The sequence below is a fragment of the Ciconia boyciana genome, chromosome 9 (assembly GCF_034638445.1).
Source record: "Ciconia boyciana chromosome 9, ASM3463844v1, whole genome shotgun sequence".
NCBI lineage: Eukaryota > Metazoa > Chordata > Aves > Ciconiiformes > Ciconiidae > Ciconia > Ciconia boyciana.
In genome coordinates, this window is record NC_132942.1 from 14898557 (window position 1) to 14919587 (window position 21031).

The 21031-nt window shown below is 36.9% G+C and overlaps 1 long non-coding RNA gene across 2 annotated transcripts in view; it reads right to left on the reverse strand.

The window, feature by feature from the left end:
- The window catches only part of LOC140656955 (uncharacterized), a 117697-nt gene that overhangs the window by 74047 nt on the left and 22619 nt on the right, over positions 1-21031 (reverse strand). For both annotated transcript variants that reach the window (XR_012044181.1, XR_012044180.1), the window contains exon 2: positions 20882-21010. This is a non-coding gene — a long non-coding RNA (uncharacterized lncRNA). The remainder of the gene's footprint in view (positions 1-20881; positions 21011-21031) is intronic.

The following is a 21031-nucleotide window of genomic DNA, read 5'->3' on the forward strand; positions in this document are numbered from 1 at the left end:
CAACTGAAACCTTAGTGCCTCTGTTTAATTTAATCAATCCTGTAACCAAAGGGCTCAATTCAGCTCCTAAAAAAGAAGAGCTACTGACTACAATATCGCTACTAATTTAAACTAAGACAAACAGAACACAGACGAAGAGCAGACTACAGGAGAGGCCAGTCTTTATTATAATATAGCTCTTGCCCACCAACTAGCTGTCATTCTTACTCTTAGCCTTTCATTTCCTCCTGCTGGAAGGAAGCCCCACTGCAGTTCATTGTCTAGTACAGACTGGTATTTAGACAGCGTGGTTCCCTTTATTCTAAGCAGATGATTGATTTTCTTCTACACACACTGTTGCTTGACAGCCACACCCATGTCAAGATTCTTTAAATATGCTTATGTATTAGTCATTACTCACACACCTTGCTACAAGAACAAAAAGATAATTGTCAGCACAAAAGGGTTAGATCTACAGTGAACAAGCCACAAAGCACACTTCCTAAGAATTTTAAATTACCGTATAGCAGTTGAGGCTCAAACAAAATTTAACACTTTTATTTATAAAATTTGATTACACAGGTACCATGGGTTTTATATGCTATTCCCCAGTCTTGAATCTGCTGAAACATATTTCTTAGGCTCAAATACAAGCTTCAAATCATACAGCCATAAAACCCAGGCAATATTTGTAATAAGAGATAAAAACAAATTACCTTTAAAAATCCCACAGCATTTTCCACAGAAATGGAACTGTTAGCTTTAATGTCCTGGCCAAAATCCAGTTTGGGTAATTATATTCTCTTACATGAATTTCCCTTACCGTTATTCATTTTCACCACCTGTCCTAAAACACTCTGTGAATAGTGAAATAAATTCTGTTCCTGATCCTAGACAGCTGATGCAAGGTTTTCTGATTTGGCCAAGTTTCATAGGAAGAAAAATAAAATACATCTATATATAGGTGTTTTGCTGATCTCAAAGCAGTCATCTACATTTTTTCTCAGGTTCCACAGGCTTCCTTAAAATCTCCGCCTGTTACCTTGCCAGCTAAGACAAAGGAAAAGGACTTAATGTCAGATCCATCCTAGCTCCTTAGAGCTAGGAAATCGTCAGTGTCCATCTCAGGCCTCCAAGGCCACCACATGTGATACAGTGTCCAGCAGTCTGCTTTGGAGAAAGGAGTCCGAAGTCAGGAGATCCCCAGTTTTTGCAACAGTTGGAGGACTTGAGATCTAAGAAACATCTTCAGTAAAGCTGAAATGTCATTGTATGCACATAACCAGCTCGAAAGTTTAGGAAACATTCTCCATTCAAAATGACAGTGTTTACAAAGCACACTTGAGGCTTGTGGGGCTGGCAGAGTAGTAGTAATCTTTTACACTTCCTAGTCAACAAGGCATTTGGAAAAAGTTGGATTTTCTTCCCCCCCCACATGTGTACACATGCACTTGTGCATGCAAACACTCTGATCCAACCCCGCTGATCAGATATCCTAGTTTTGGACCAATTCTAGTTACTAATCAGCACGATCAGGATTTGGCCTCATTAAGCTGCTGCATTTCATCCCAGAGCTGTCTGCTGATTAATTGTGTATGTCAAACAAGGTGAGGTTTCTAAGGAAACATTGTAATTTCTATTAAACCAGTTGATGCCATTAAAAAATATTCATGCTTCTGAGAATACAAACCCATCAAGTTCATTCATTCTTAAGTACAGATTGTAATGTTTTCACATCCTATCTTAACCTGGAATCTCTAAGGAAAAGAAAGTGGTGTAGGAGCTGGGTCAATTTTGTTATTACATTGAGGCTCTCATCCAAGTTGTTCATTCAAAAATATTGTTATATCCCTAGACAGTATCCTTATTGCCTACAGGTATTCTAGGTTTTTGGGATGGTATTACCTCTCCTGAACAAACGTAGTGGCACCTGAGAGCCTAGCTGTATATTACAGCTTGCATCTAGGAAATAAAATCTGTGTAGGATTACTCTGGCCATACTCAGCTGGAAAGACAGCTATTAAATTTGTAGAGAAAATCCAGACTAGTGTTCAGATTTCCAATCTGATGGTGAAGAATTGATCAACATATTTTAGGTTTAAGCCTGAAAATATGCTTGTGGCTGAAAATTTATCTATAGCTCAAATAAGTAATAAAAGATACTGCCCCCCCATCTGAAGTTTGGCTTCTTTGTATGATTTCACCACAGTGTTTACAACTCCATGACAATAACAACAGCAAAATTCATGTCTAAAATATTTCAGGAAAAAAAATAAAATCAGTATACCCTGCCCATTCTTTCTGTCAGTGCAAACCACATTTGCCTTGTCTGGCAAATCCTCCCCAGTATTTAGTCAGTTAATAATCCAGAACAACTTCCTCTCTTGCTTGACAGATTCGTTCTTTACCGAAGGACCCTTTCAAAAGCATTTTGGAAATCTTCATAAACTGTTGCTGCATCTCTTTATAGTAAGCCAGTAAACCAGCTGGGGGCACAGAACAGGCCTAAGCACTGCCCACACTGGTAAATCATTAGTGCAGCCTGTGACAGACACAGTTTTGCCCCAGCAAAGCTAGCAGTTTCACAGACAATGCCCACACACAACAGAAAGCTGGTTTCGTGACACAATGGCAGGCAGATAGCCTTCTCTACAAGCTAAGAAGGTTTAGCTCCAAGGAAACAAACTGAACTGCCAACTGAGTCCCTTGAACTGGCAGTTATTCCTGGCCATTTTATTTAGTAATAGAACTGTTATCCGCATCAACCAGATCATCTTCATCCACTTGCTTATGAACTTCAAATGATTAATGCTGACTTACTCACCATATCATTTTACCCATGTATCCACTAAATCTATTATTTACTATAGCTCTTCTCATTACGATTCTGTTATCTGTGATATTGGGCTTTCAGTTACATGTGTATACTTTTATTTCAAACTTTCTAATTTAAAACTCAAAGATAAAGGCAACTAAGAACACTAAGAATTTATAAGAACATAAAAGAAGTTATAATTTTCCTTTTCTGCAAGAAAATAATGTCTCCTCGATCCCTCGTATGCCATAACAATAAGCAAGCTACAAAATAGATGTGTTCTACCTTTTGGAAAGTTATTCATAAACCATCTGATATTCATTCTGTACACACACAGACACACCTTGTTTTAACCTAAACAGTGTCTAGTCTATGATGTGCCTATATCACCCATATGCATTTTACTGTTTTCTTTAAAGCCATCCCCTTAAATTCCATGAAGAACTGAATTAAACCTTAATAAAAACCAACTTATTTTAGCTATGCTACATCAAAAAAGAATATATTCTTTTACAGTATGTAAGACAGTAAGATTTGACAATAACTGGAAGCATTATAAGAAGATTAAAATAAACGACAGTGAAGAGTATAAATAACATGGCTTGATCAACTCTGAAGGTTATCATTGTATATCCACTTAATTAGGTAGAGATAGAACTACATCATTCATTGATTAATGTAGCCACTGGCTGATCTCCCTCTGACTTGCCTAACTCCTAATGATGTAAGATTTCTGTTCATAATGAGGTGCACTTTTTTCCCCAAAATTGCAAGTCTTCAATGAAAGCACCTGAAGAAGTGAAGAAAACTCATCACAGACAGCTTTGAAATAATCTGTGCAAAGACGATTTGCTACAAATGATTCTGCTTTGAACCTAAGTAATTTGAAAACTTGCTTACGGTTGGTAAGTCCTGATGGACTTGTGAAAGAACGTAAAAACAACAACAGGAAATAATAATACAAAAAAACACAAGTAGCAAGGAACAGGCTGACCTAGAATTAGATGATGAATTGGCCTCTAAAGCATTTTAAGAGCCAAGTACAATAACAAGGTTTGGGTTTCTTTCCCCCTACCCCTCAAGGTGTGTAATACTTCTTGATTAAGTAGTGCAGCTGAGGAACAGACTCAGTTCCCTGTTTCCTGATATAGTTTTTTTTTTCTAGTTACTCCCAGGCAGAACTGCATGTAACATATAGAATCAATACATGCACCAGAACCACTCTTTGTCCAAACTAGTCATGCCAGAAAAAAATGGTTTGAGCAAACGTACTGCAATTCATACATAAATCTTCTAGATGAAGAAGCTGTAGCTTCAATCTCCAATAAATCACTGCAGAATACTAAGTTTAGTGTAAATATCTGTGCAGCTTCACCTTCTTCCTCTTTTTTAAAGTAAAATCCCTACCTTAAAACCTTTAAACTTTAACAGCCCATTTTGACCAGGGCAGAAAGTAAAAGGGAATAGATAACTTGACTGCAACAACATAAAATAGTGTCCTAGTGATCTATAAAGGCCAATTGTCTGAAACATGTCTCATAATACACACAAGCCACTTTCAATCCTGAGATTGGCAAATAGCTCTTCCCTGTTTTGACAGAGTCCATACTGCAGGTGTTTAAGTCGATTTCCCCTTGCTTTGTTTTTTTTAACCTCCAATATAAAGTGGAAATTTTATTTCAGCTGTGTTTGCATCATTAGCTTGCTGGCAATCATATAAGCCTAAATTATCCAGGCAAGCAGTTTCATTTATTGAGACCTCTTGCCGGAAAAGAGCAGCAATCAAATCAGTCAGCCCAAATTATCCTTGACATTAACAAAGGGCTCTAGGATCATTGTAAGAAATTACTTTCTTCTATTACCAAGCTGATTATGTTGTAGATGCCTCTGCAGCATCACAGCACAAAACCTAGTTTAAAATAAAAATGTTTATAAGAGCATGTAATTTTCATTGCCACTATTTGTTGTATTCAATGTTTTATTAAATCATGCTAAACATACATTATACAGGTATGTGTATGTGCGCATGCATGTGTATGAAAGCAATAATAGCTTGTACTTATTTCAGCTAAGCAGCCATGTGCAAAAGTAAAAGCAAACAGCCAGGCCTCAGTCTTAGTCTCATTGACAGTGAAGCCAAGAAAGCTCTACAGACTACTGCCTCTGCATCACTGCAGGAGTGGGGTCTTATCCTCTCAGAGACCAGATACGCAAACAAGATTGAGTTTTAGGCTGTTCCCAGACAGTAGTGGTTTCTCACTCATCTCTAGTTCCTTGTGCTCAACTTCTCTGAGAGTTTTATCTAAGCCAAATCTAACTCAGGACCTCATAGTTTAAAAGCATATAGGGCCCACATGGTGGTGGTGGGGGGGAGGTATTGGGAGTTCTCCATTTATTGAGAGGAAAAAAAAAAAAAAAAAGCATCTTCACACTCTCAGAAATCAGCAAAAGTTTTCTCTGAAACTAACAGGAAAGCCTCTAGCCCTTAAATTTAACAACTATTATTTTTGTAATCTAGGGCCCAATGGACACTTCTATTTCTGAAGTAGTTAGGTAACAGGTAACATAGCTGACCTAGCAGCATTGATTTGGCATACAAAACCAAAAAATACAATATTACAAAAAATTGTTAAGAAAACACTTCACAACTATTTCAGCTGCAGAAAAAAGATGCACAAAAAGCCAGAGCTGCCAGATGGATAAGGAAAAAAATTAGAAGAGAAGAAAATATATTCAAGCTTCATAAAGAATATTTAAAAAAATCCTATTGGGAGTAAAAATGCATTCAAAACTAGAAAAATAGCTTCTACTGAAAGCAACCCATAAAACACAGGATGCAGGATTTTTTTCCCCCCAGGTAAACATAATAAGCTAGGAGAACAGCAGCTTTGTGGCTAAAGAGAAAGACATTTCTGGTTCAGGGCCCAGCTATGCCACAGGCACAATACCTTGTCTAAAATTATTGGCTCATAGTGCAAACAAATTTTTACCAGACACAGAACTCTGGAATGTACAAGGTTATCCACTGTATATACTGATAACCTAAAATGCACCAAATTTGAGTGAGAATTCCCAACTGTTTGTCTTCAAGCTCAAAATTCATAAATATTTAAGATTGCAATATGGTTGGTAAAGTCATAATATTGAAGGCTGACATTGATTCTAGACAGCTCTGACCTGCATTTGCTACATAAGTTTTACTTATAGCCAATGGTATGAAATTATTACATGTTCTCCTCTCCAGGTGCATGGTATTAAATACATTTTCCTGTGTAAATACTCAGACATATTGTGACAACAGTTTTCAGATGTTTGTTTGCAGTTCCTTTTCCCAAAATGTGTGTGCTACTTCTAGACAGGCAGACTAAGTTGTAGCCAAATATGGTTCCTATACACTTCAAATACAAAATTGTGTGTAGCTTGATTTGATGAATTATACTGGTTCATGGACCCAACTGTACCTCTCATGCCTACCACTGTAAATCATTGTCTTCCTAACTGTAAATCTTGCCATGACACAGCTCATTTTCTAGTACAGTTTATCCAATATCTATCCAAATCATTGTAGCACCAAATTGAAATTAGTGGTTCATTGTGCCACATATTTTACAAATAAAGCAAACATCAGCCTCTGTCCCCAGAATTTAGTTTAGGTGAAAAACAGACCATGAGACCAGAAAGGTGTGGCAGTTTTCCCAAGGATACACAGCATATCTGTGGCAGAAATATTAATATCAGTCTCCTGAACCCTAGCCAGTGATGTAGCCATGAAAGCACATACTAACAGATCCCTGGGACAATTCCGTTTAAGCATCCGATCCTCTGCTTTTGAACTGGTTAAAAGACAGACTATTCCTCTTGCCAGCTCTGCTATAGCATACATGAAGTCTAGAAAGATGAGGGGTTTTTGTCTGACTCCATATTTAAGCTAATACAGCAGCTGCATTAGTACACCATTTTGACATTTAAAGTTCCTGTATAAACTGAGCTGACACACTGGAAACGTTCACCAAATTCCTTAGTCCATCATCATCTTACTGCCACAAAGAGCTAAGCTGCCTTAGCTGGCTCAGCAGCAGCATCTTCTTCACTTTCCCAGTAAATGTCTACATTCAGGTGGATTCCTGAATTCCTGAAGGTGCAAGGTACATTAGATACCAGAAATGGTAACCATTCTTTGTCATGGTATTACTTTGACTTGTTTGCCTATTATGCTACACAGACAAAAATGTTAAAAGTACCAGCTGTCTCAGGAGCAAGGAACATTTCACTTTCATAAAGGGGATTTACTTTTACTTTTCCCATTGAATCCTGATGCCACATTAGTCATTAAGAGTTAGTATATTGAAAATTCTGTATCAAATTTTGATTACTCTTTCAGATTAAACAATTTTTCCCTTGAAAAGAAATCTTAAGTCCTTGAGGAATACAATTAAATTCTTTGTTCAATAGATATTCTTAACGGACATTATAGATATCAGTGATTTGGACACAGGTCCATTGCTGAGCAGAATTAGAAACGAGAAAAAAAAACCAAAACTATCAAGCAGCTTGTTACTGTTAAGCACCACGTTTTAACACCATATCATGTATTCAGATTATATAAATGTTAGTAAAACTATACCAAAACTATTTTTTCTTTTTATTTCACATTCTTTGCAACTTGAACATCTGCAAAGGATCTGTAGGGGTTGGAATAGATTGGGTCTAGCTGACAACAGTGTTTTAACACTATAGTATAAGGTAATTGCTCAGTCATAAGAATAGAGAAATAACTTGATAATAAGCAACCTGTTACCCCACTGTGAAAGTTATGAAGGTATTGAGATGCTTGTAACAGCCAGCAAGTTCTTAGGTGCCAAGTGAATTTGAACAAGATGAATCAGAATTGGCCATTTTCTACCCAAGTACTATGTCTGGTGCTCTCCAGGGCCACGTGTGGAGAGAGTGAACCCAAGAGACTCCAGGGACAGGGACACAAGAGAAACACCCCCAGGCCCTGCTAGCCCAGCTGGAACCACTACACTGTCCCACTTGGCTTTTCTCTGGACCACGTCCTCTCTGCCACAGAACAGGAAGGTCATGCAATTCATAAAAATTCATATATCTGATCAAAGAGTTCCGATATCCAAGTCCATTTATTTTCCACACTGCAACAAGATCCAAACAAAAATACTTTTTCATTGCTGATTTTCTTGCTTTTTCATTGTACTAGGGGGGGTCAATATGCTCTAGAGCTGCTCCCTTTTCAATCAGAAGATTTTCTTTCTTTCTAAATTTTAACCACATTTTCCTTGCCTTAACTCCCATACAGACAAGCAAATGACAGAGCACCTCTTTTCAGGAAGTCTCACTAATGTCTTGTCGTGGTTTAACCCCACTCAGCAACTAAGCACCACGCAGCTGCTCGCTCACCCTCCTCTCCCCCCACATTGGGTGGGGGAGAGAATTGGGAAAAAAAAACAAGTAAAACCCATGGGTTGAGATAAAGACAGTTTAATAGGACAGCAGAGGAAGAGAAAATAAAATATAATAATAATAATAATAGAAGAATGTACAAAAAAAGTGATGCACAATGCAATTGCTCACCACCCACTGACTGATGCCCAGCCCATCCCTGAGCAGCAATCGCTGCTCCCTGGCCAGCTCCCCCAGTTTATATACTGAGCATGACATCATATGGTATGGAATAGCCCTTTGGCCAGTTTGGATCAACTATCCTGGCTGTGCCCCCTCCCAGTTGCTTGTGCACCTGGCAGAGCATGGGAAGCTGAAAAGTCCTTGCCTAGTGTAAGCACTACTTAGCAACAACTAAAACAGTGTGTTATCAACATTATTCTCATCCTAAATCCAAACCACAGCACTATACCAGCTACTAGGAAGAAAATTAACTCTATCCCAGCTGAAACCAGGACATGTCTCTTCCTGAGAAAAAAAATATGATTGCAGCTCTTTTCAGTGACAGCATTTTATCAGCAAAATCAATGGAAATGATACTCGTGGGAAGACATGCTGTAAAGGTTTAGATCTGGCCAGCTATGTCAAAGCTGGGCCAGATATTTTGTTAAATAATGATGATAGTAAAAGTCTTAACGATTTCATGAGAACACAGAGGCATCACACATTTTAGAAAAGCAGAGCTGTATGGTAATTGCCATCATGTTGTCTGGAACAAGTGCTGAAAAGCAGAAGTACACACCTCTTAATATAAGAAAACATCTCCTGTAGATACCACAAAACACATTAGTTTGTAGGGACACTGTAGCAGAAAAGGAAATAAAAGTTATTTTCTTTTATTCAGTATAAATGAGTTCATCTAACTACTTCAGTTCCCTCCTGAACCCAGACAATGAGTAAAAGCTGATCTAAGTGACCCACAAATACTTTTCTTTTCCTTCACAAGCCTTTGGTTAGTGTACAAATGAGTTCATTTACTGTACATTAGTCTCCATAGAAAATTCACAATCTATGACAGTCTAAAAGATCCCCATCAAATCAAGAAGGCTACATTACTGGGCTACTTTGCCTTTCCTGGCAGCTTCTTTCACTCTTATGTTCCCACAAATCCCAAACTCACTAACACTAAAAGAAAACAAAGGGAATATTTTGAAGAGGAGAAAAATGTTGTTCTGACCTTCCTTCTTGAGGGAAAAATTTAGTCAGCTAATCCCCCCCCCCCAAATTAAACCTGGTGCAATTCTTAAAGACATTCTGCAATGAATCTGCTTGGTTCTTTAATCTCTCCAGAGAGAATACATTGCATATGAACATTTCTCCTGCTTACTCTTTCCTTGCTAAGGGCCTACAATTGTGCCTTCAAATTGCAAATGTAATTGCTAGTGTCACTTGGACACACACCTCTAAATAGAATTCAGATATGTTGTAGGTATAGATATAGCTGTATCTAAACGCTTTCATATTTTTTTAGAGCAAGATAGATAACTGGATTTCCCTGAAAGCCAGATTAAAGTTGTTTTTCTGTTTTCTCTGTAACTTAATAAACTTTTAATTTTGACATTGAAAAATCTTTAGCTGGACAGAGGGAAGGCAACATTTAAGAGCATCCTTAAAGGCATTCTTACAAGATGGAGGAAATCTTTATTCAAACTCCCACAGAAAGCAGAGAAAAATAATCTAAATCTCAGTCTTTTGTACCAGGACAAACACTCATCAAAACTTCTCATCTTTTAGTTACAGGGGTCAGGAAGGTGATAAGATGAAACAAAAACTCTTCCCCCTTCCTCTCCCCCCCCATTACATAAACCCTTATACAACCCATTCTAACAAGTAAAAATTATGTTATTTGGAAATAGATTTTGACATTTATATTTTTTCCTCTAACAAAACTGCGAAGAAAAATTATTTTTATTAGAAAGTTTCAATTGAGCAAAGTTTCTTAATGATGTTTTAGATTTTATAGTCACTCTTACAAATAAATTCAAGAAAATACTTCAAAGCTATGCTATTATTCATTTTTATATATGAAAGGAAGAAGTTAAAAATAAAAATGCAACAACGAATCATCTCTTCTAAATACTACCGAGAGATCTGAGAAGTCTGTGTGTCTGCCTAAGAAACTTAGCAATCACTCAGTTCCACCCTCCTGCTAAAACACATTACAAAATACAAATCTGAAATGATTGAAGCACAGTCATCTCAGAGCGAACTGCAAAAGCTTCCTTCTTTAATTTAAGTTTTTTAATGGAGGCTAATCCTTTGCTCCCTATCTCTCCTCTTCTGCCTTCAGTAAAAATATATTACAGGCTAACAAAAACTCTCACCAGCAAAAGTTTCACAACTTGTATAGCAAGTCTGCATGAAAAAAAATTAAGAAAAGGACATAAACTTATTAAAGATGTGGATCTTACTTTCTGGTACAATTTTCATACAGATACTAAAGATGATCATATGTACAAGACAACCTTTTATACACTGAAATTTACTGAATTAACAAGGTTGGAACTTTCACTCACATTTAATTAAAATTAGAAATTTAATAAAATAAAACATAATTGAAATTACTGGAAAGATTTCCAGTAGTTTCCCAAAGGCATGGAAGAACATACTGAAAACAGAGAACCTGACAGTGATGTTCCTGAAACCATATTTCAGAACAGACTATCTACCTAGGAGAAAAGACTGAAAGAGACAAAGTCATCACCACACATATGTACCTTGTTTGATTTATTGAGTGAAGAAACAGGCTTTAGTATCTCATTCTTATCTTTTGCATGGTTAGTTCAAGCTGCACTCTCCTGTCTCAAGTATGTATTTTACTGCAGAGGATCTTGGTTCAATTAGTCTCAGGTCACAAATGTGCCCCTTCAGAAACAAATCTGAAGAGCCGGGACTAATGGTGAAACAAAGTAGTTGAACGTAAGACTACTTTTAAAGAAAACAACATGACCTTGCGTGTCCAAATATGCTAAAAGTTTGTGTCTTTTACTAACAGAACATGGCACAAAATTCTCAAAAAATTATTCTTTGTACATAGCAACAACCAGCTGCTCAAAATCTCAGTCACAAAGTTCAAAATAAGCTTAGGTGTTTTACGACAAACATCATCTTCTCTCAAGATAATTTACATGAAGCTTTTTATATGGTGAGGCAGTTACAAGTCAAAGTTTCTCTTGCCTGTTTTTTTCTCTTCTTGTTAGGAAAGAGTTACTTTTAGATATATCAAAACAAAAATATTTCTAACATTATGCTATTTCTCTCTGAATACTTTCACTCAACAAGCAGTAGTAGATTAGGCTATACTGCAGATCAGTTCTGAGTTCACTCAGGTTTTAAACCTTTGAAAAAGCCTAACCCATATTTTCTGTTTCTAACCAAAACCCCAAAATTACCCTGGCTTAGGTTCTTGTAAAGAAACGTTTACATATTGCTGCAAAATACAAACTAAAAATCAAGAAACATTCTATCTTACTGGCAGGTATTATTCCCATGCTATTCATCATAATGTATTCATATTGGTGCTAGCACCCTCTCTGATCTCACCACTAATCCAAAATTCTATGCAAGAAGAAAAAACTTCTCCTTCTTACCAAAAGCTCAAACCACTGCACATAACAATCACACACTGTAGACACATGGTTTGTATTTGTATCGCAGAGCAGACTTGGAGTAGAAACAGGTACAGCTGCTAAGGAATGCATCAGGAAAAGAGCTGGACACCTGGGCAGTAGCTGAAGACCATTCCAAGAGCAGTACCAGAAAAAAAGTCAAACAGCTAAAAAACAACAAAGCAGTGAGTCAAGTGCTCTAACTGCACTAATGAAGGTCCTTCCTGCCCTGCAACTTCTTACTCCAAAGGCACACCCTACCATTTATTAACTCATATCATATTTACCATTCTCTGTGTTTGGCCAAACCAAAAGGACACAAGGATGGCATGAACCCAGGGGAACACCAAAAGGACTTCAGCATTTACCTTAAGGTGGAGGCAGCGGTGACAAGTTAAAGAAATTGGAGGAATTCAGAGTTTTTAAAAAGTGACTATCAAGGCTTAGAAAAACATTGTCAGGGCAGATATTGAAAGAGAGATGGATCTTTTTGTTAATTTCACAACAGTAGCGATAAGTTTTTATTAGGCATCTGGTAAAAGAGTAGAAAACAGGACAAAACAGGAGTAGAAAAGAGGACAAAAAGACAAGGATCAGGTCAAATAACACCTGCAATATTAAAATTGAAGCATTACATTCCATACCATATTTGCAGATAATATTTCAGATATTTTCTTTGCAATGGAAGATGGATGCCTTTTTTCCTGTTACCTGATTATAAGCTGGATAAAAAAGTAATTTTTTTTTTCAAAGTGATTTTTTGATGCAAAGATATCTAGGAAGTATCTGTGGGAGAATGATTTTGTTGTTTGAGTGCATTATTTGACTTGTGCTGGCACTCTGAATAACTAGTCCATTGAATATGGAAAAGCTAACATAAAGAAGGTATTCTGTTTCCATTTCAAACATTGTTCTACGTTGTTGTTTGTTTTTTGGGGGGAGTTTTTTTCCCCCCCACAAAATAAAACTGAGATTTCTGAAATAAAATAATTTTGAACTATCACATTTGAATTAATTTTTTTAAAAGAAATATCTGAACTTTACAGATCCCTTTTGTTTCATTTTCTTTAAAGGAAATTTCAACAAAACCTAAATTAATTATGAAACATCAAGTATCATCAACTACGTTCTCTGCCAGAAAGATTTTGGTTGAAAATTATTCCCTACTCCAGAAAAGAATACATAGCTCTGTAAAACCCAGCACTGATGTACATCTTAACTGGGACCTCAATGCATTCCCCTAATACAAGAACTAACTCACAGAAGTGCTAGCAAAGCATACGATGGGATAGAAATGAAGTTCTTTAGTTTTCTTAATTAGAAAATTAATTATTGTGACAAAAGCCATGTCAGTGTAATTCTACATTCCCTGTAGATAAGAAAACCAAGGCTGTCAAAAAGTTCACAGGTTAACTCGAGCTCCTTGTTTCTTTCCCCATTCTCCCCTGCTGCACCACATAATTTGCATGATGGATCAAAACGACTTGTTAATTTTCTTTAAAGGACAGGCTGATATGAAATCATCAAAAGCAATGTTGTAATTTGTGTTTTGGTGCTTCCAAACTATGTTTTCATTTAAAATAATAATAATTTCATATAGGTTAATATTTTCTTTTCCAGATTTCCTAGCAGTTCAATTCCCTTCTTGGAATCAAACTGTCTCAAGTGCTGTTCCTTTATCTTCCCCCCTTAATCTTCTCCGCTGTAGTTGTACTTATGACATGAACTCAGATTTTGAGTTACAAATAAGCATTTGGCTTTCTTTTTGCAACTAAGGTATGTTAGATAAGATAGTTTTCATTTTTAATGAGGCTAATCATGTCATTTCTGAAATAGAAAAAAGCAGGAATATAAATAAAAATAGAAATATAAAGCATATGCCAGGTGTCTATAAAGGCAGTCAGAAAAGTTGCAACCCCTCACACCCTGACTTAGCAAACCTTTGAACATTTAAACATATTCTAGCCTTTCAGAGATCAGCTTCTATGTGCATGCCTGAATTCAGCTGGGCAATGAATAAAAAGAAAATGCATTTGAGCAGATAAGAGCACAAGCAACCATTGAGTGAGAGTCTGTGTCCTAGAAAAGGGAAATCAAGCAGCAAATGTAAAGCCCCTAACTTCTGAAAAAATCAAATACCATATTCCTCCTCCCCTTTTAGCTTTTAAGACTCCATGTGCAAAGTCCTACTTCAGATTGTTAATATATTTTGCTGTTAGGAGGCCTAACACAATGAGAGAATAATTACTTAGAATAATAATTTTACTGATACAAAGAACCTTCCTGAACTGAGCATGTTTTCCCTCCATGCCATGAACTCCCTGAAGTTACTATTCGTTATCAACCTCTTCTGAAAAAACAAGGTTCTCTTCCTGAACTGGAAGATCTACGTCACTGATTACTGGTCTGAAAGTACTGCCAAGAACACATTATTCCACTGAGCTCTTAGGACAGGTGAAATCTATCCAGACATCACCAAGGACTCCACCAGACCATTACCACTGAAAGCACATTTAGTTTGACTGGGGGGGGGGAAGGACACAGAGGGACACATGACTGAAAATTGAAACAATCCATTATACTGATTAATTTTTATTTTATTTCCAGAATACAAACTTCAGCTCTTCCTCGTTTCAAGCATGTTCACCTTCTCACTTTGTAGTGTTTAACTTGCATAATTAATCAGCTTCAACTATGAGAAAGAACTACACAAAATACTTTAAAAGAAGGATAACAAGAAAAAAGCTGGATACACAGTTTTCAGGACTTCAAAGGAATAATGTTTTCTTACAGATGCACAGCAGGGATTGCTTGAGGTAAGATATCTTTACTTGTGCAACAGAGACAGAGACTCATCCTAAGTATAAATAAAAGGGCTGACTTGCAAAATAAAAAAAAGATTTTATTTTAGTCTAAAAAGTAATTATGGCCAATAACAGAAATGTTAAGACTAACATGTTGAGCTTTAAAGGTGAAACTCCTTTAACTGTCACTAAAAATCAGTGACCTGAAGAAAAACATATGACAAAAGCTAGCTTTCTTTTCTGTGATCAGCAGTAAAGTTACAAGTTTTAAGAATGATCTCCATCACTTTGTACTTTATATAGGACACACACAACAGCACTACAAGGTTTTAAATGCCTTTTCACTGAATCCTCAAGAAATGCAGCTGATGGCAACACAACTGATGGCACAGAACAGCCTAACATTATTTTATAGTACTTTAAAGCCAGTAAAAAATGTATGCTAAATAGGCTCACAGCTCTTAGAAACTTGCTGTGTGCTGAAATTTTGCAGTCTCCTTCTACAAATATTCTACGTAAACATAAGACAGTAGGGAGAAAACCAAAAACCTTTCAAAATTCCACCTGAGCATTTTCTAAACAAAGGAAAACCAGCCTGTACGTAACACTAACCAGTTCTCTCAACATTAACAAAAAGTAATCTTGTACGGTAGTGAATAAAAATGTCATTAGTGTTAATGAAGCATCCTAAAAAAGCATCACATGATACTGTGAAGCTGTGAGCTAGTATTTATTAGATGGCTCATCTCTTAGCAGATACTAAAAAGACCCAAAGACCCTTCTATGTCTGCTAAGTACTGACTAAAGTCTAAAATATCACTAGTCATATCTTTGTCAAAAAATATCCCGTATCCCTTAGGACTTGGTATTATTGCACCCTCCAAAGCTCTAAGAAGTGATGGGAAATACAATTCTTCATAGGGGAAAAGAAAAAAACAGCAGTAAAAACTATTTAAGACCATGTTAGCATACAAAATATGGTAAGATTACCACAAGAACTGTCTCTGAACAAATTCAGTCTGGAAATTAAACTAAGTCCAAGCTACAAGCAGAATGAGGTTATAGAACTATCTCCCATCAAGTGTAGTGGCCAAAGATACCTGAAATAAAACAGTAAATAGTGAACTGCCATTTTGCAGCTGTATTTCTCACAACATGAAACTAGTTGTTCATTTCTGTTATGTGCATATTGGTTAACTGTATATCACTTAGATGATTATATTATTATTATTATTACAGTCAAACTCCAACTGCCAAAAAAACTCTGATTTTTCTTCCAGTGAGATAGGACAGTACATTAAAGTAAATCCAATTAGAGTACCTTGAAGCAAGTGTGAATTTTTTACTGAGTTATTTAATAATTGATCTTAAATATCCCAGCAGGGGAAAAGTAATTCTTATTTCCTTACATTTTTTTCCACTTTTCTGAAACTTCAGCATCATGATTTTGTGTCAAACAATAAAGTTCTAAACCCTTAATGCAAGCCTGCAGGCAAATTGTTGCACCCAGCATAACTTCAGTACATTGCATATTAATGGTAGTAACTGCCTTTCTGTGTATTTCTACAAAAGCCCATAGAAGACAAGATTGCCTTTTCCATCTCATTGCAAGATCAAGCCTGAGACAATGAGATGATATAACCCTGTTCCTCCCCTCCCCCCCCCCCTTTTTTTTTTACTCATCATGTTGCCTTTTCTTTCCCTCAGTGAGGTATCAGGGAGACCAAAAAGGAATGTTTCCCCCACATAAAGTACCTTCAATGTAAAGTTACACTACAATATCAAATCTGAATTTAATCTTTGCTTCAATGTAGGCAATATTATCTATTGTTTCAGCTTTGTTATTAACAAGTAACAATTTTTTCATTAAAAACTTGAACCATCTGCATAACCAATTAAAACACAGTGAACTTCCCTGATAGATTTCAGAAAGCTTGAGAACTCAAAATTGATACCTGAAATGCCTTCAGGTTTTCAATATGAACATGAGTTACTGATCTGAATCATTTATGCAAGTCTCAAAGAAGGCCATGCTTCAGTTGAACAACTGACTCTGCCATGACATAAGCAGAGCACATTCATTCCTGATAATGCATCAATATTAGTTACCTAAAGTCCATCTGGAGAGTGCAGTGCATACGGCGAGCCCAACTCACACTGGAGACCAAGCATAGCACACCACAGCTGCATCTTTTGTGAGATATCACAGCTCATACATGTGCAATTTAATATCAAACCACCCCATAACAAAATACTTAAATTCATCTGACAAGTGAAAACCACTTGTATTTGGATCAACACAACATAAAACAATATATTTAATTTCCACAAAGAAAAATAATTTCATAAAATGAACTGTCCTAGAGATTTCTGTCCAATCAGATACAAAGTCCTTGAACAGCTTTAGTAGGCACATAAGTATGAAGAAAGAGGAAGGTTTTTTTTAATTTAAGAACAAGTCAATAACAATAAGTCTGAGGAACAGAAGACCCGCTTTGTTCCTTGGACTCCCAGAGAGCAGGTAGCCAGTCCTAGAAACAGATACCAGACTGAGAATTTGGTTCTGAAATCACTTAAATACTCATCTAGAGAAGAAGGAAGAGCTCTCAAAGCTGGGGTCCCAGCCTTTGGGAAACTGTAGCAGGGATTATCTAAAAGATGATCAAACTGACCAGACATTTGCGTATTTTAACTCTTCAGTTTCAGTCGTCAAAATGGCTTTCCAAATACAAGAAATGTAAAGTTTTTACACATGAAGCTGTTAGCTCTTTCTGTAGATTTTGCGAATGTTTTTTCTACACAAGCTTTTCATAACCTACAACAAAATTACTTTAGAGTTCATAAAACCTAGTTAGAAGGGATAGGAAAAGAAGAATAGCTATCCTTAATGGTAACAAGACATGCACTTCTGCCTGCATGTCCCGTGTTCCTTTGTGCTCAGCATCCAGCATACATACATAGAGTATGCAGAGGACACATTTCTGTAGCAGACCTTCTCCAAAATGATGCCTGGTTTTGGTCCAGTCCCTCTCTTTTTTTTTCCTCATACTGTCACCTGCAACTGTCACCAAAGATACTTTTAGCTCAAGACTTTAGGAAGCATACACTTCTAACCAGATAAAACACAACAGTTTACAACACGTTAGAAAAAGCACAAAATCCTAAGAATTCCATAACAGTGGTTCAATAAATCTCATTCTTTTCTTGGAAATCCATAAGGCTTCATCTATCATAAAACAAAGAGGTTGTTTCTTTGCTTTTTCTAACTTTGAACACTCTTGCATCCAAACCAGATGATCTTATTGCAAAAGAGAACCCAACGATTTTTCTACCCACAGGCCTCTACATATATTAGTATTCTTTTCCTAGGGAGACTTCTGTTAACATTTCTTTGTCAAATTTCCTTCTTTGTCTGGCTCTTGATAACATCTCACTGCCTCAAACTCTTTCCTCTGGCAGATGGACCTGATTAAAATGCTATAGCTCAGTTAAAACCTTTTAACCTTAAAACCCCTATATTAAGATTTAACAGTTGACCCTTAGCCCTCAAGTAGCATTGGGGGTATTGATAGATGCATTCATGATACAGATATTTTCACAAATAGCTTCACAATATCAGCTGGTATGTTTAAATTGCGCTGACACATCCAACAAAACATAGGGTAAGCGCAAAAAGCCCTCAAGGTCACGTTAGGTTTATCAGATCTACAGAAGATACAAATATAGCAACTTGGGGTGTTATCCCTTCAAAGAATGTATAACTTTTTAGTAAAGTGAAATGAAGTTGAGGGACAAAAGGTGTGACTATCCTGTCCCTGCATTTCTTTTTTTTTTTTAATCCATGAAAACAAAACCTGCCGATGTTACACTTTCACCCCAGTTCAGTCATCTAACTTTAAGAGCTGAAAAAAAAATAATGTTACTTTCTCTCAATTGTAAATCAACCAACAAAATGCCACCAAGCCGTAAGATAACACCCTCTCACTGCTCACATTTGTTACATTTTCACTCCATCTCAACAAATTTGGCAAAATTTTCTTATTTCTTTACATGGCAACGAAGCAGGAAGCTGAGTCACAGTGTTGTGATGTGAATTAGCTCGTTCCTCAGGAGAAACTCTAAAACACCACTCCCCCTTCTTGGTTCTGTATGAGAACAGCAGTGGTAATTGGTTATTAAATAATTCTAATTAAAACCAAGCAGGTTCATCCTAGATTCCCTCAAGTTAACTCTGATTAGTGGCTTTACACAGACTACATATCTTTGCTGAAATGATCAAAAGTGAAAATCCCATTTAAGCAGCAGTACAGTACATTCTGCACTCAGAAGCATAAAAGACCCTTATATTTCACTTAAATCCTACTTCTGACATCCAAGTTCTGCATTGTCATTTCTTCTACCTCTTGCACATAGTACTTCAATGCATTTGTCACTACCAACAGCTACAAGTATGAAACAAGAGGACTATAACTATAACAAACTATAACAAAAATACTCGCATTCTGCAACAATTTAGTATGTGAAGAAACCTATACAATATGCATACTACTAAGAACCTGGTACACATCTTACAGGCATTCAGGCCTTCCTTTAAAAAGCTGACTTCTCTCTCAAAACTGGAAAGGGGAATACCTCAAAATTTACACAGACTACATATTGTAGATACGAGCAAGCAAACAATCTTTCAACTGTCTAAATACTGGGTAACTATACACAATTTGTTTGTGCTGGTTTTGGCTGGGATAGAGTTAATTTTCTTCACAGTAGCTAGTATGGGGCTATGTTTTGGATTTGTGCTGGAAACAGTGTTGATAATACAGGGATGTTTTCGTTACTGGTGAGCAGTGCTTACACAGAGTCAAGGCCTTTTCTGCTTCTCACCCCACCCCACCAGCGAGCAGGCTGGGGGTGCACGGCTGGGACAGCTGACCCCAACTGACCAAAGGGTTATTCCATACCATATGGCATCATGCTCAGCATATAAAGCTGGGGGAAGAAGGAGGAAGGGGGGGGGACATTCGGAGTGATGGCGTTTGTCTTCCCAAGTAACCATTATGTGTGATGGAGCCCTGCTTTCCTGGAGATGGCTGAACACCTGCCCGCCCATGGGAAGGAGTGAATGAATTCCTTGCTCTGCTTTGCTCGCATGCGCAGCTTTTGCTTTCCCTATTAAACTGTCTTTATTTCAACCCACGAGTTTTCTCACTTTTACCCTTCTGATTCTCTCCCCCATCCCACCGCCAGGGAGTGAGTGAGCGGCTGTGTGGTGCTTAGTTGCTGGCTGGGGTTAAACCATGACATTGTTCAAGCCTGGTTATACCAAAAATATTTTCTGAAAAATAAACCACAGCATTTCACACACTCTTGTGCCTTTTTCTCTCAGATTAATCCTTCACTTTTATCCCTTTCAAGCACTCTGCTACAGAAGCAGATCTTGAAAAAAACTTTTGGTCTTTATGGTGCCTTGTAAGACATACCACACTTACTCCAATGCTTTCATTAATTTGACAAATTGCTAGAATTCCAGGGAAAAAAAGCAAATCAGAGTTGCAAAAAAATGCAACAGCTGGGCTAAACACAAGGCCCTAAAGGCACCCCATCACATTCTAAAAATAGAAGCACTTGAATATAATTACTGCATATGTTCTCCAGGGGAAATATAGTTAATGTGCCATTAGTTACAACCCACTGAGTCAGACTGGAAATTCTGAATGCTAGTATAGACCTGTCTCTGTCAGCGAAGCTAACCTCTCTCAGTTTTACATTGTAAGTGATCTTTAAGCAACAAAAGCAAGGAAGGGATTTTTTTTTTTCCATTTTTAAAAATACTATCGCACCTATTTTGAGCATATAATCTAGAATAACAGAGCATTATAGAAAAATAAAGCAACCAACCAATCCGATTAGACCATGCTAGTCTTTATACTTTATCAAAGCTATTTTTAAAATTCAGTTTGCAAGTATTACTTGTAACTGAAAAATATAGCAGTATGCTAGATTGTGAACACATACTAACTCAGAAGGCAGCCAGGGCAGAATCTTCCTTGTTCTTTGCACATCTTCTAGTCTTAAAATAAGGAAATGTGTGCATCAGGTAGATGTGATTGCACACACAAACACACACACTTGTCTGAGTGGGAAGAAGGGGGAGGAAAAGACAGAGATACAACAAAAACATACAAACATAGAATCATGTGTAAAGAACCTGCATCACTCACCTGCTCTTCTACTGCAAGAACTGCTTCACAACAGAATCTGGATCGAGCCCAAAGCAGAGCTGGTCAAAATTTTCTTTTCTTACACAGGTATTCTTTTCCTCTAAATCAGTATTTTCTAGCAGGATAATACTGAAAGAGAAAGCATTCAAA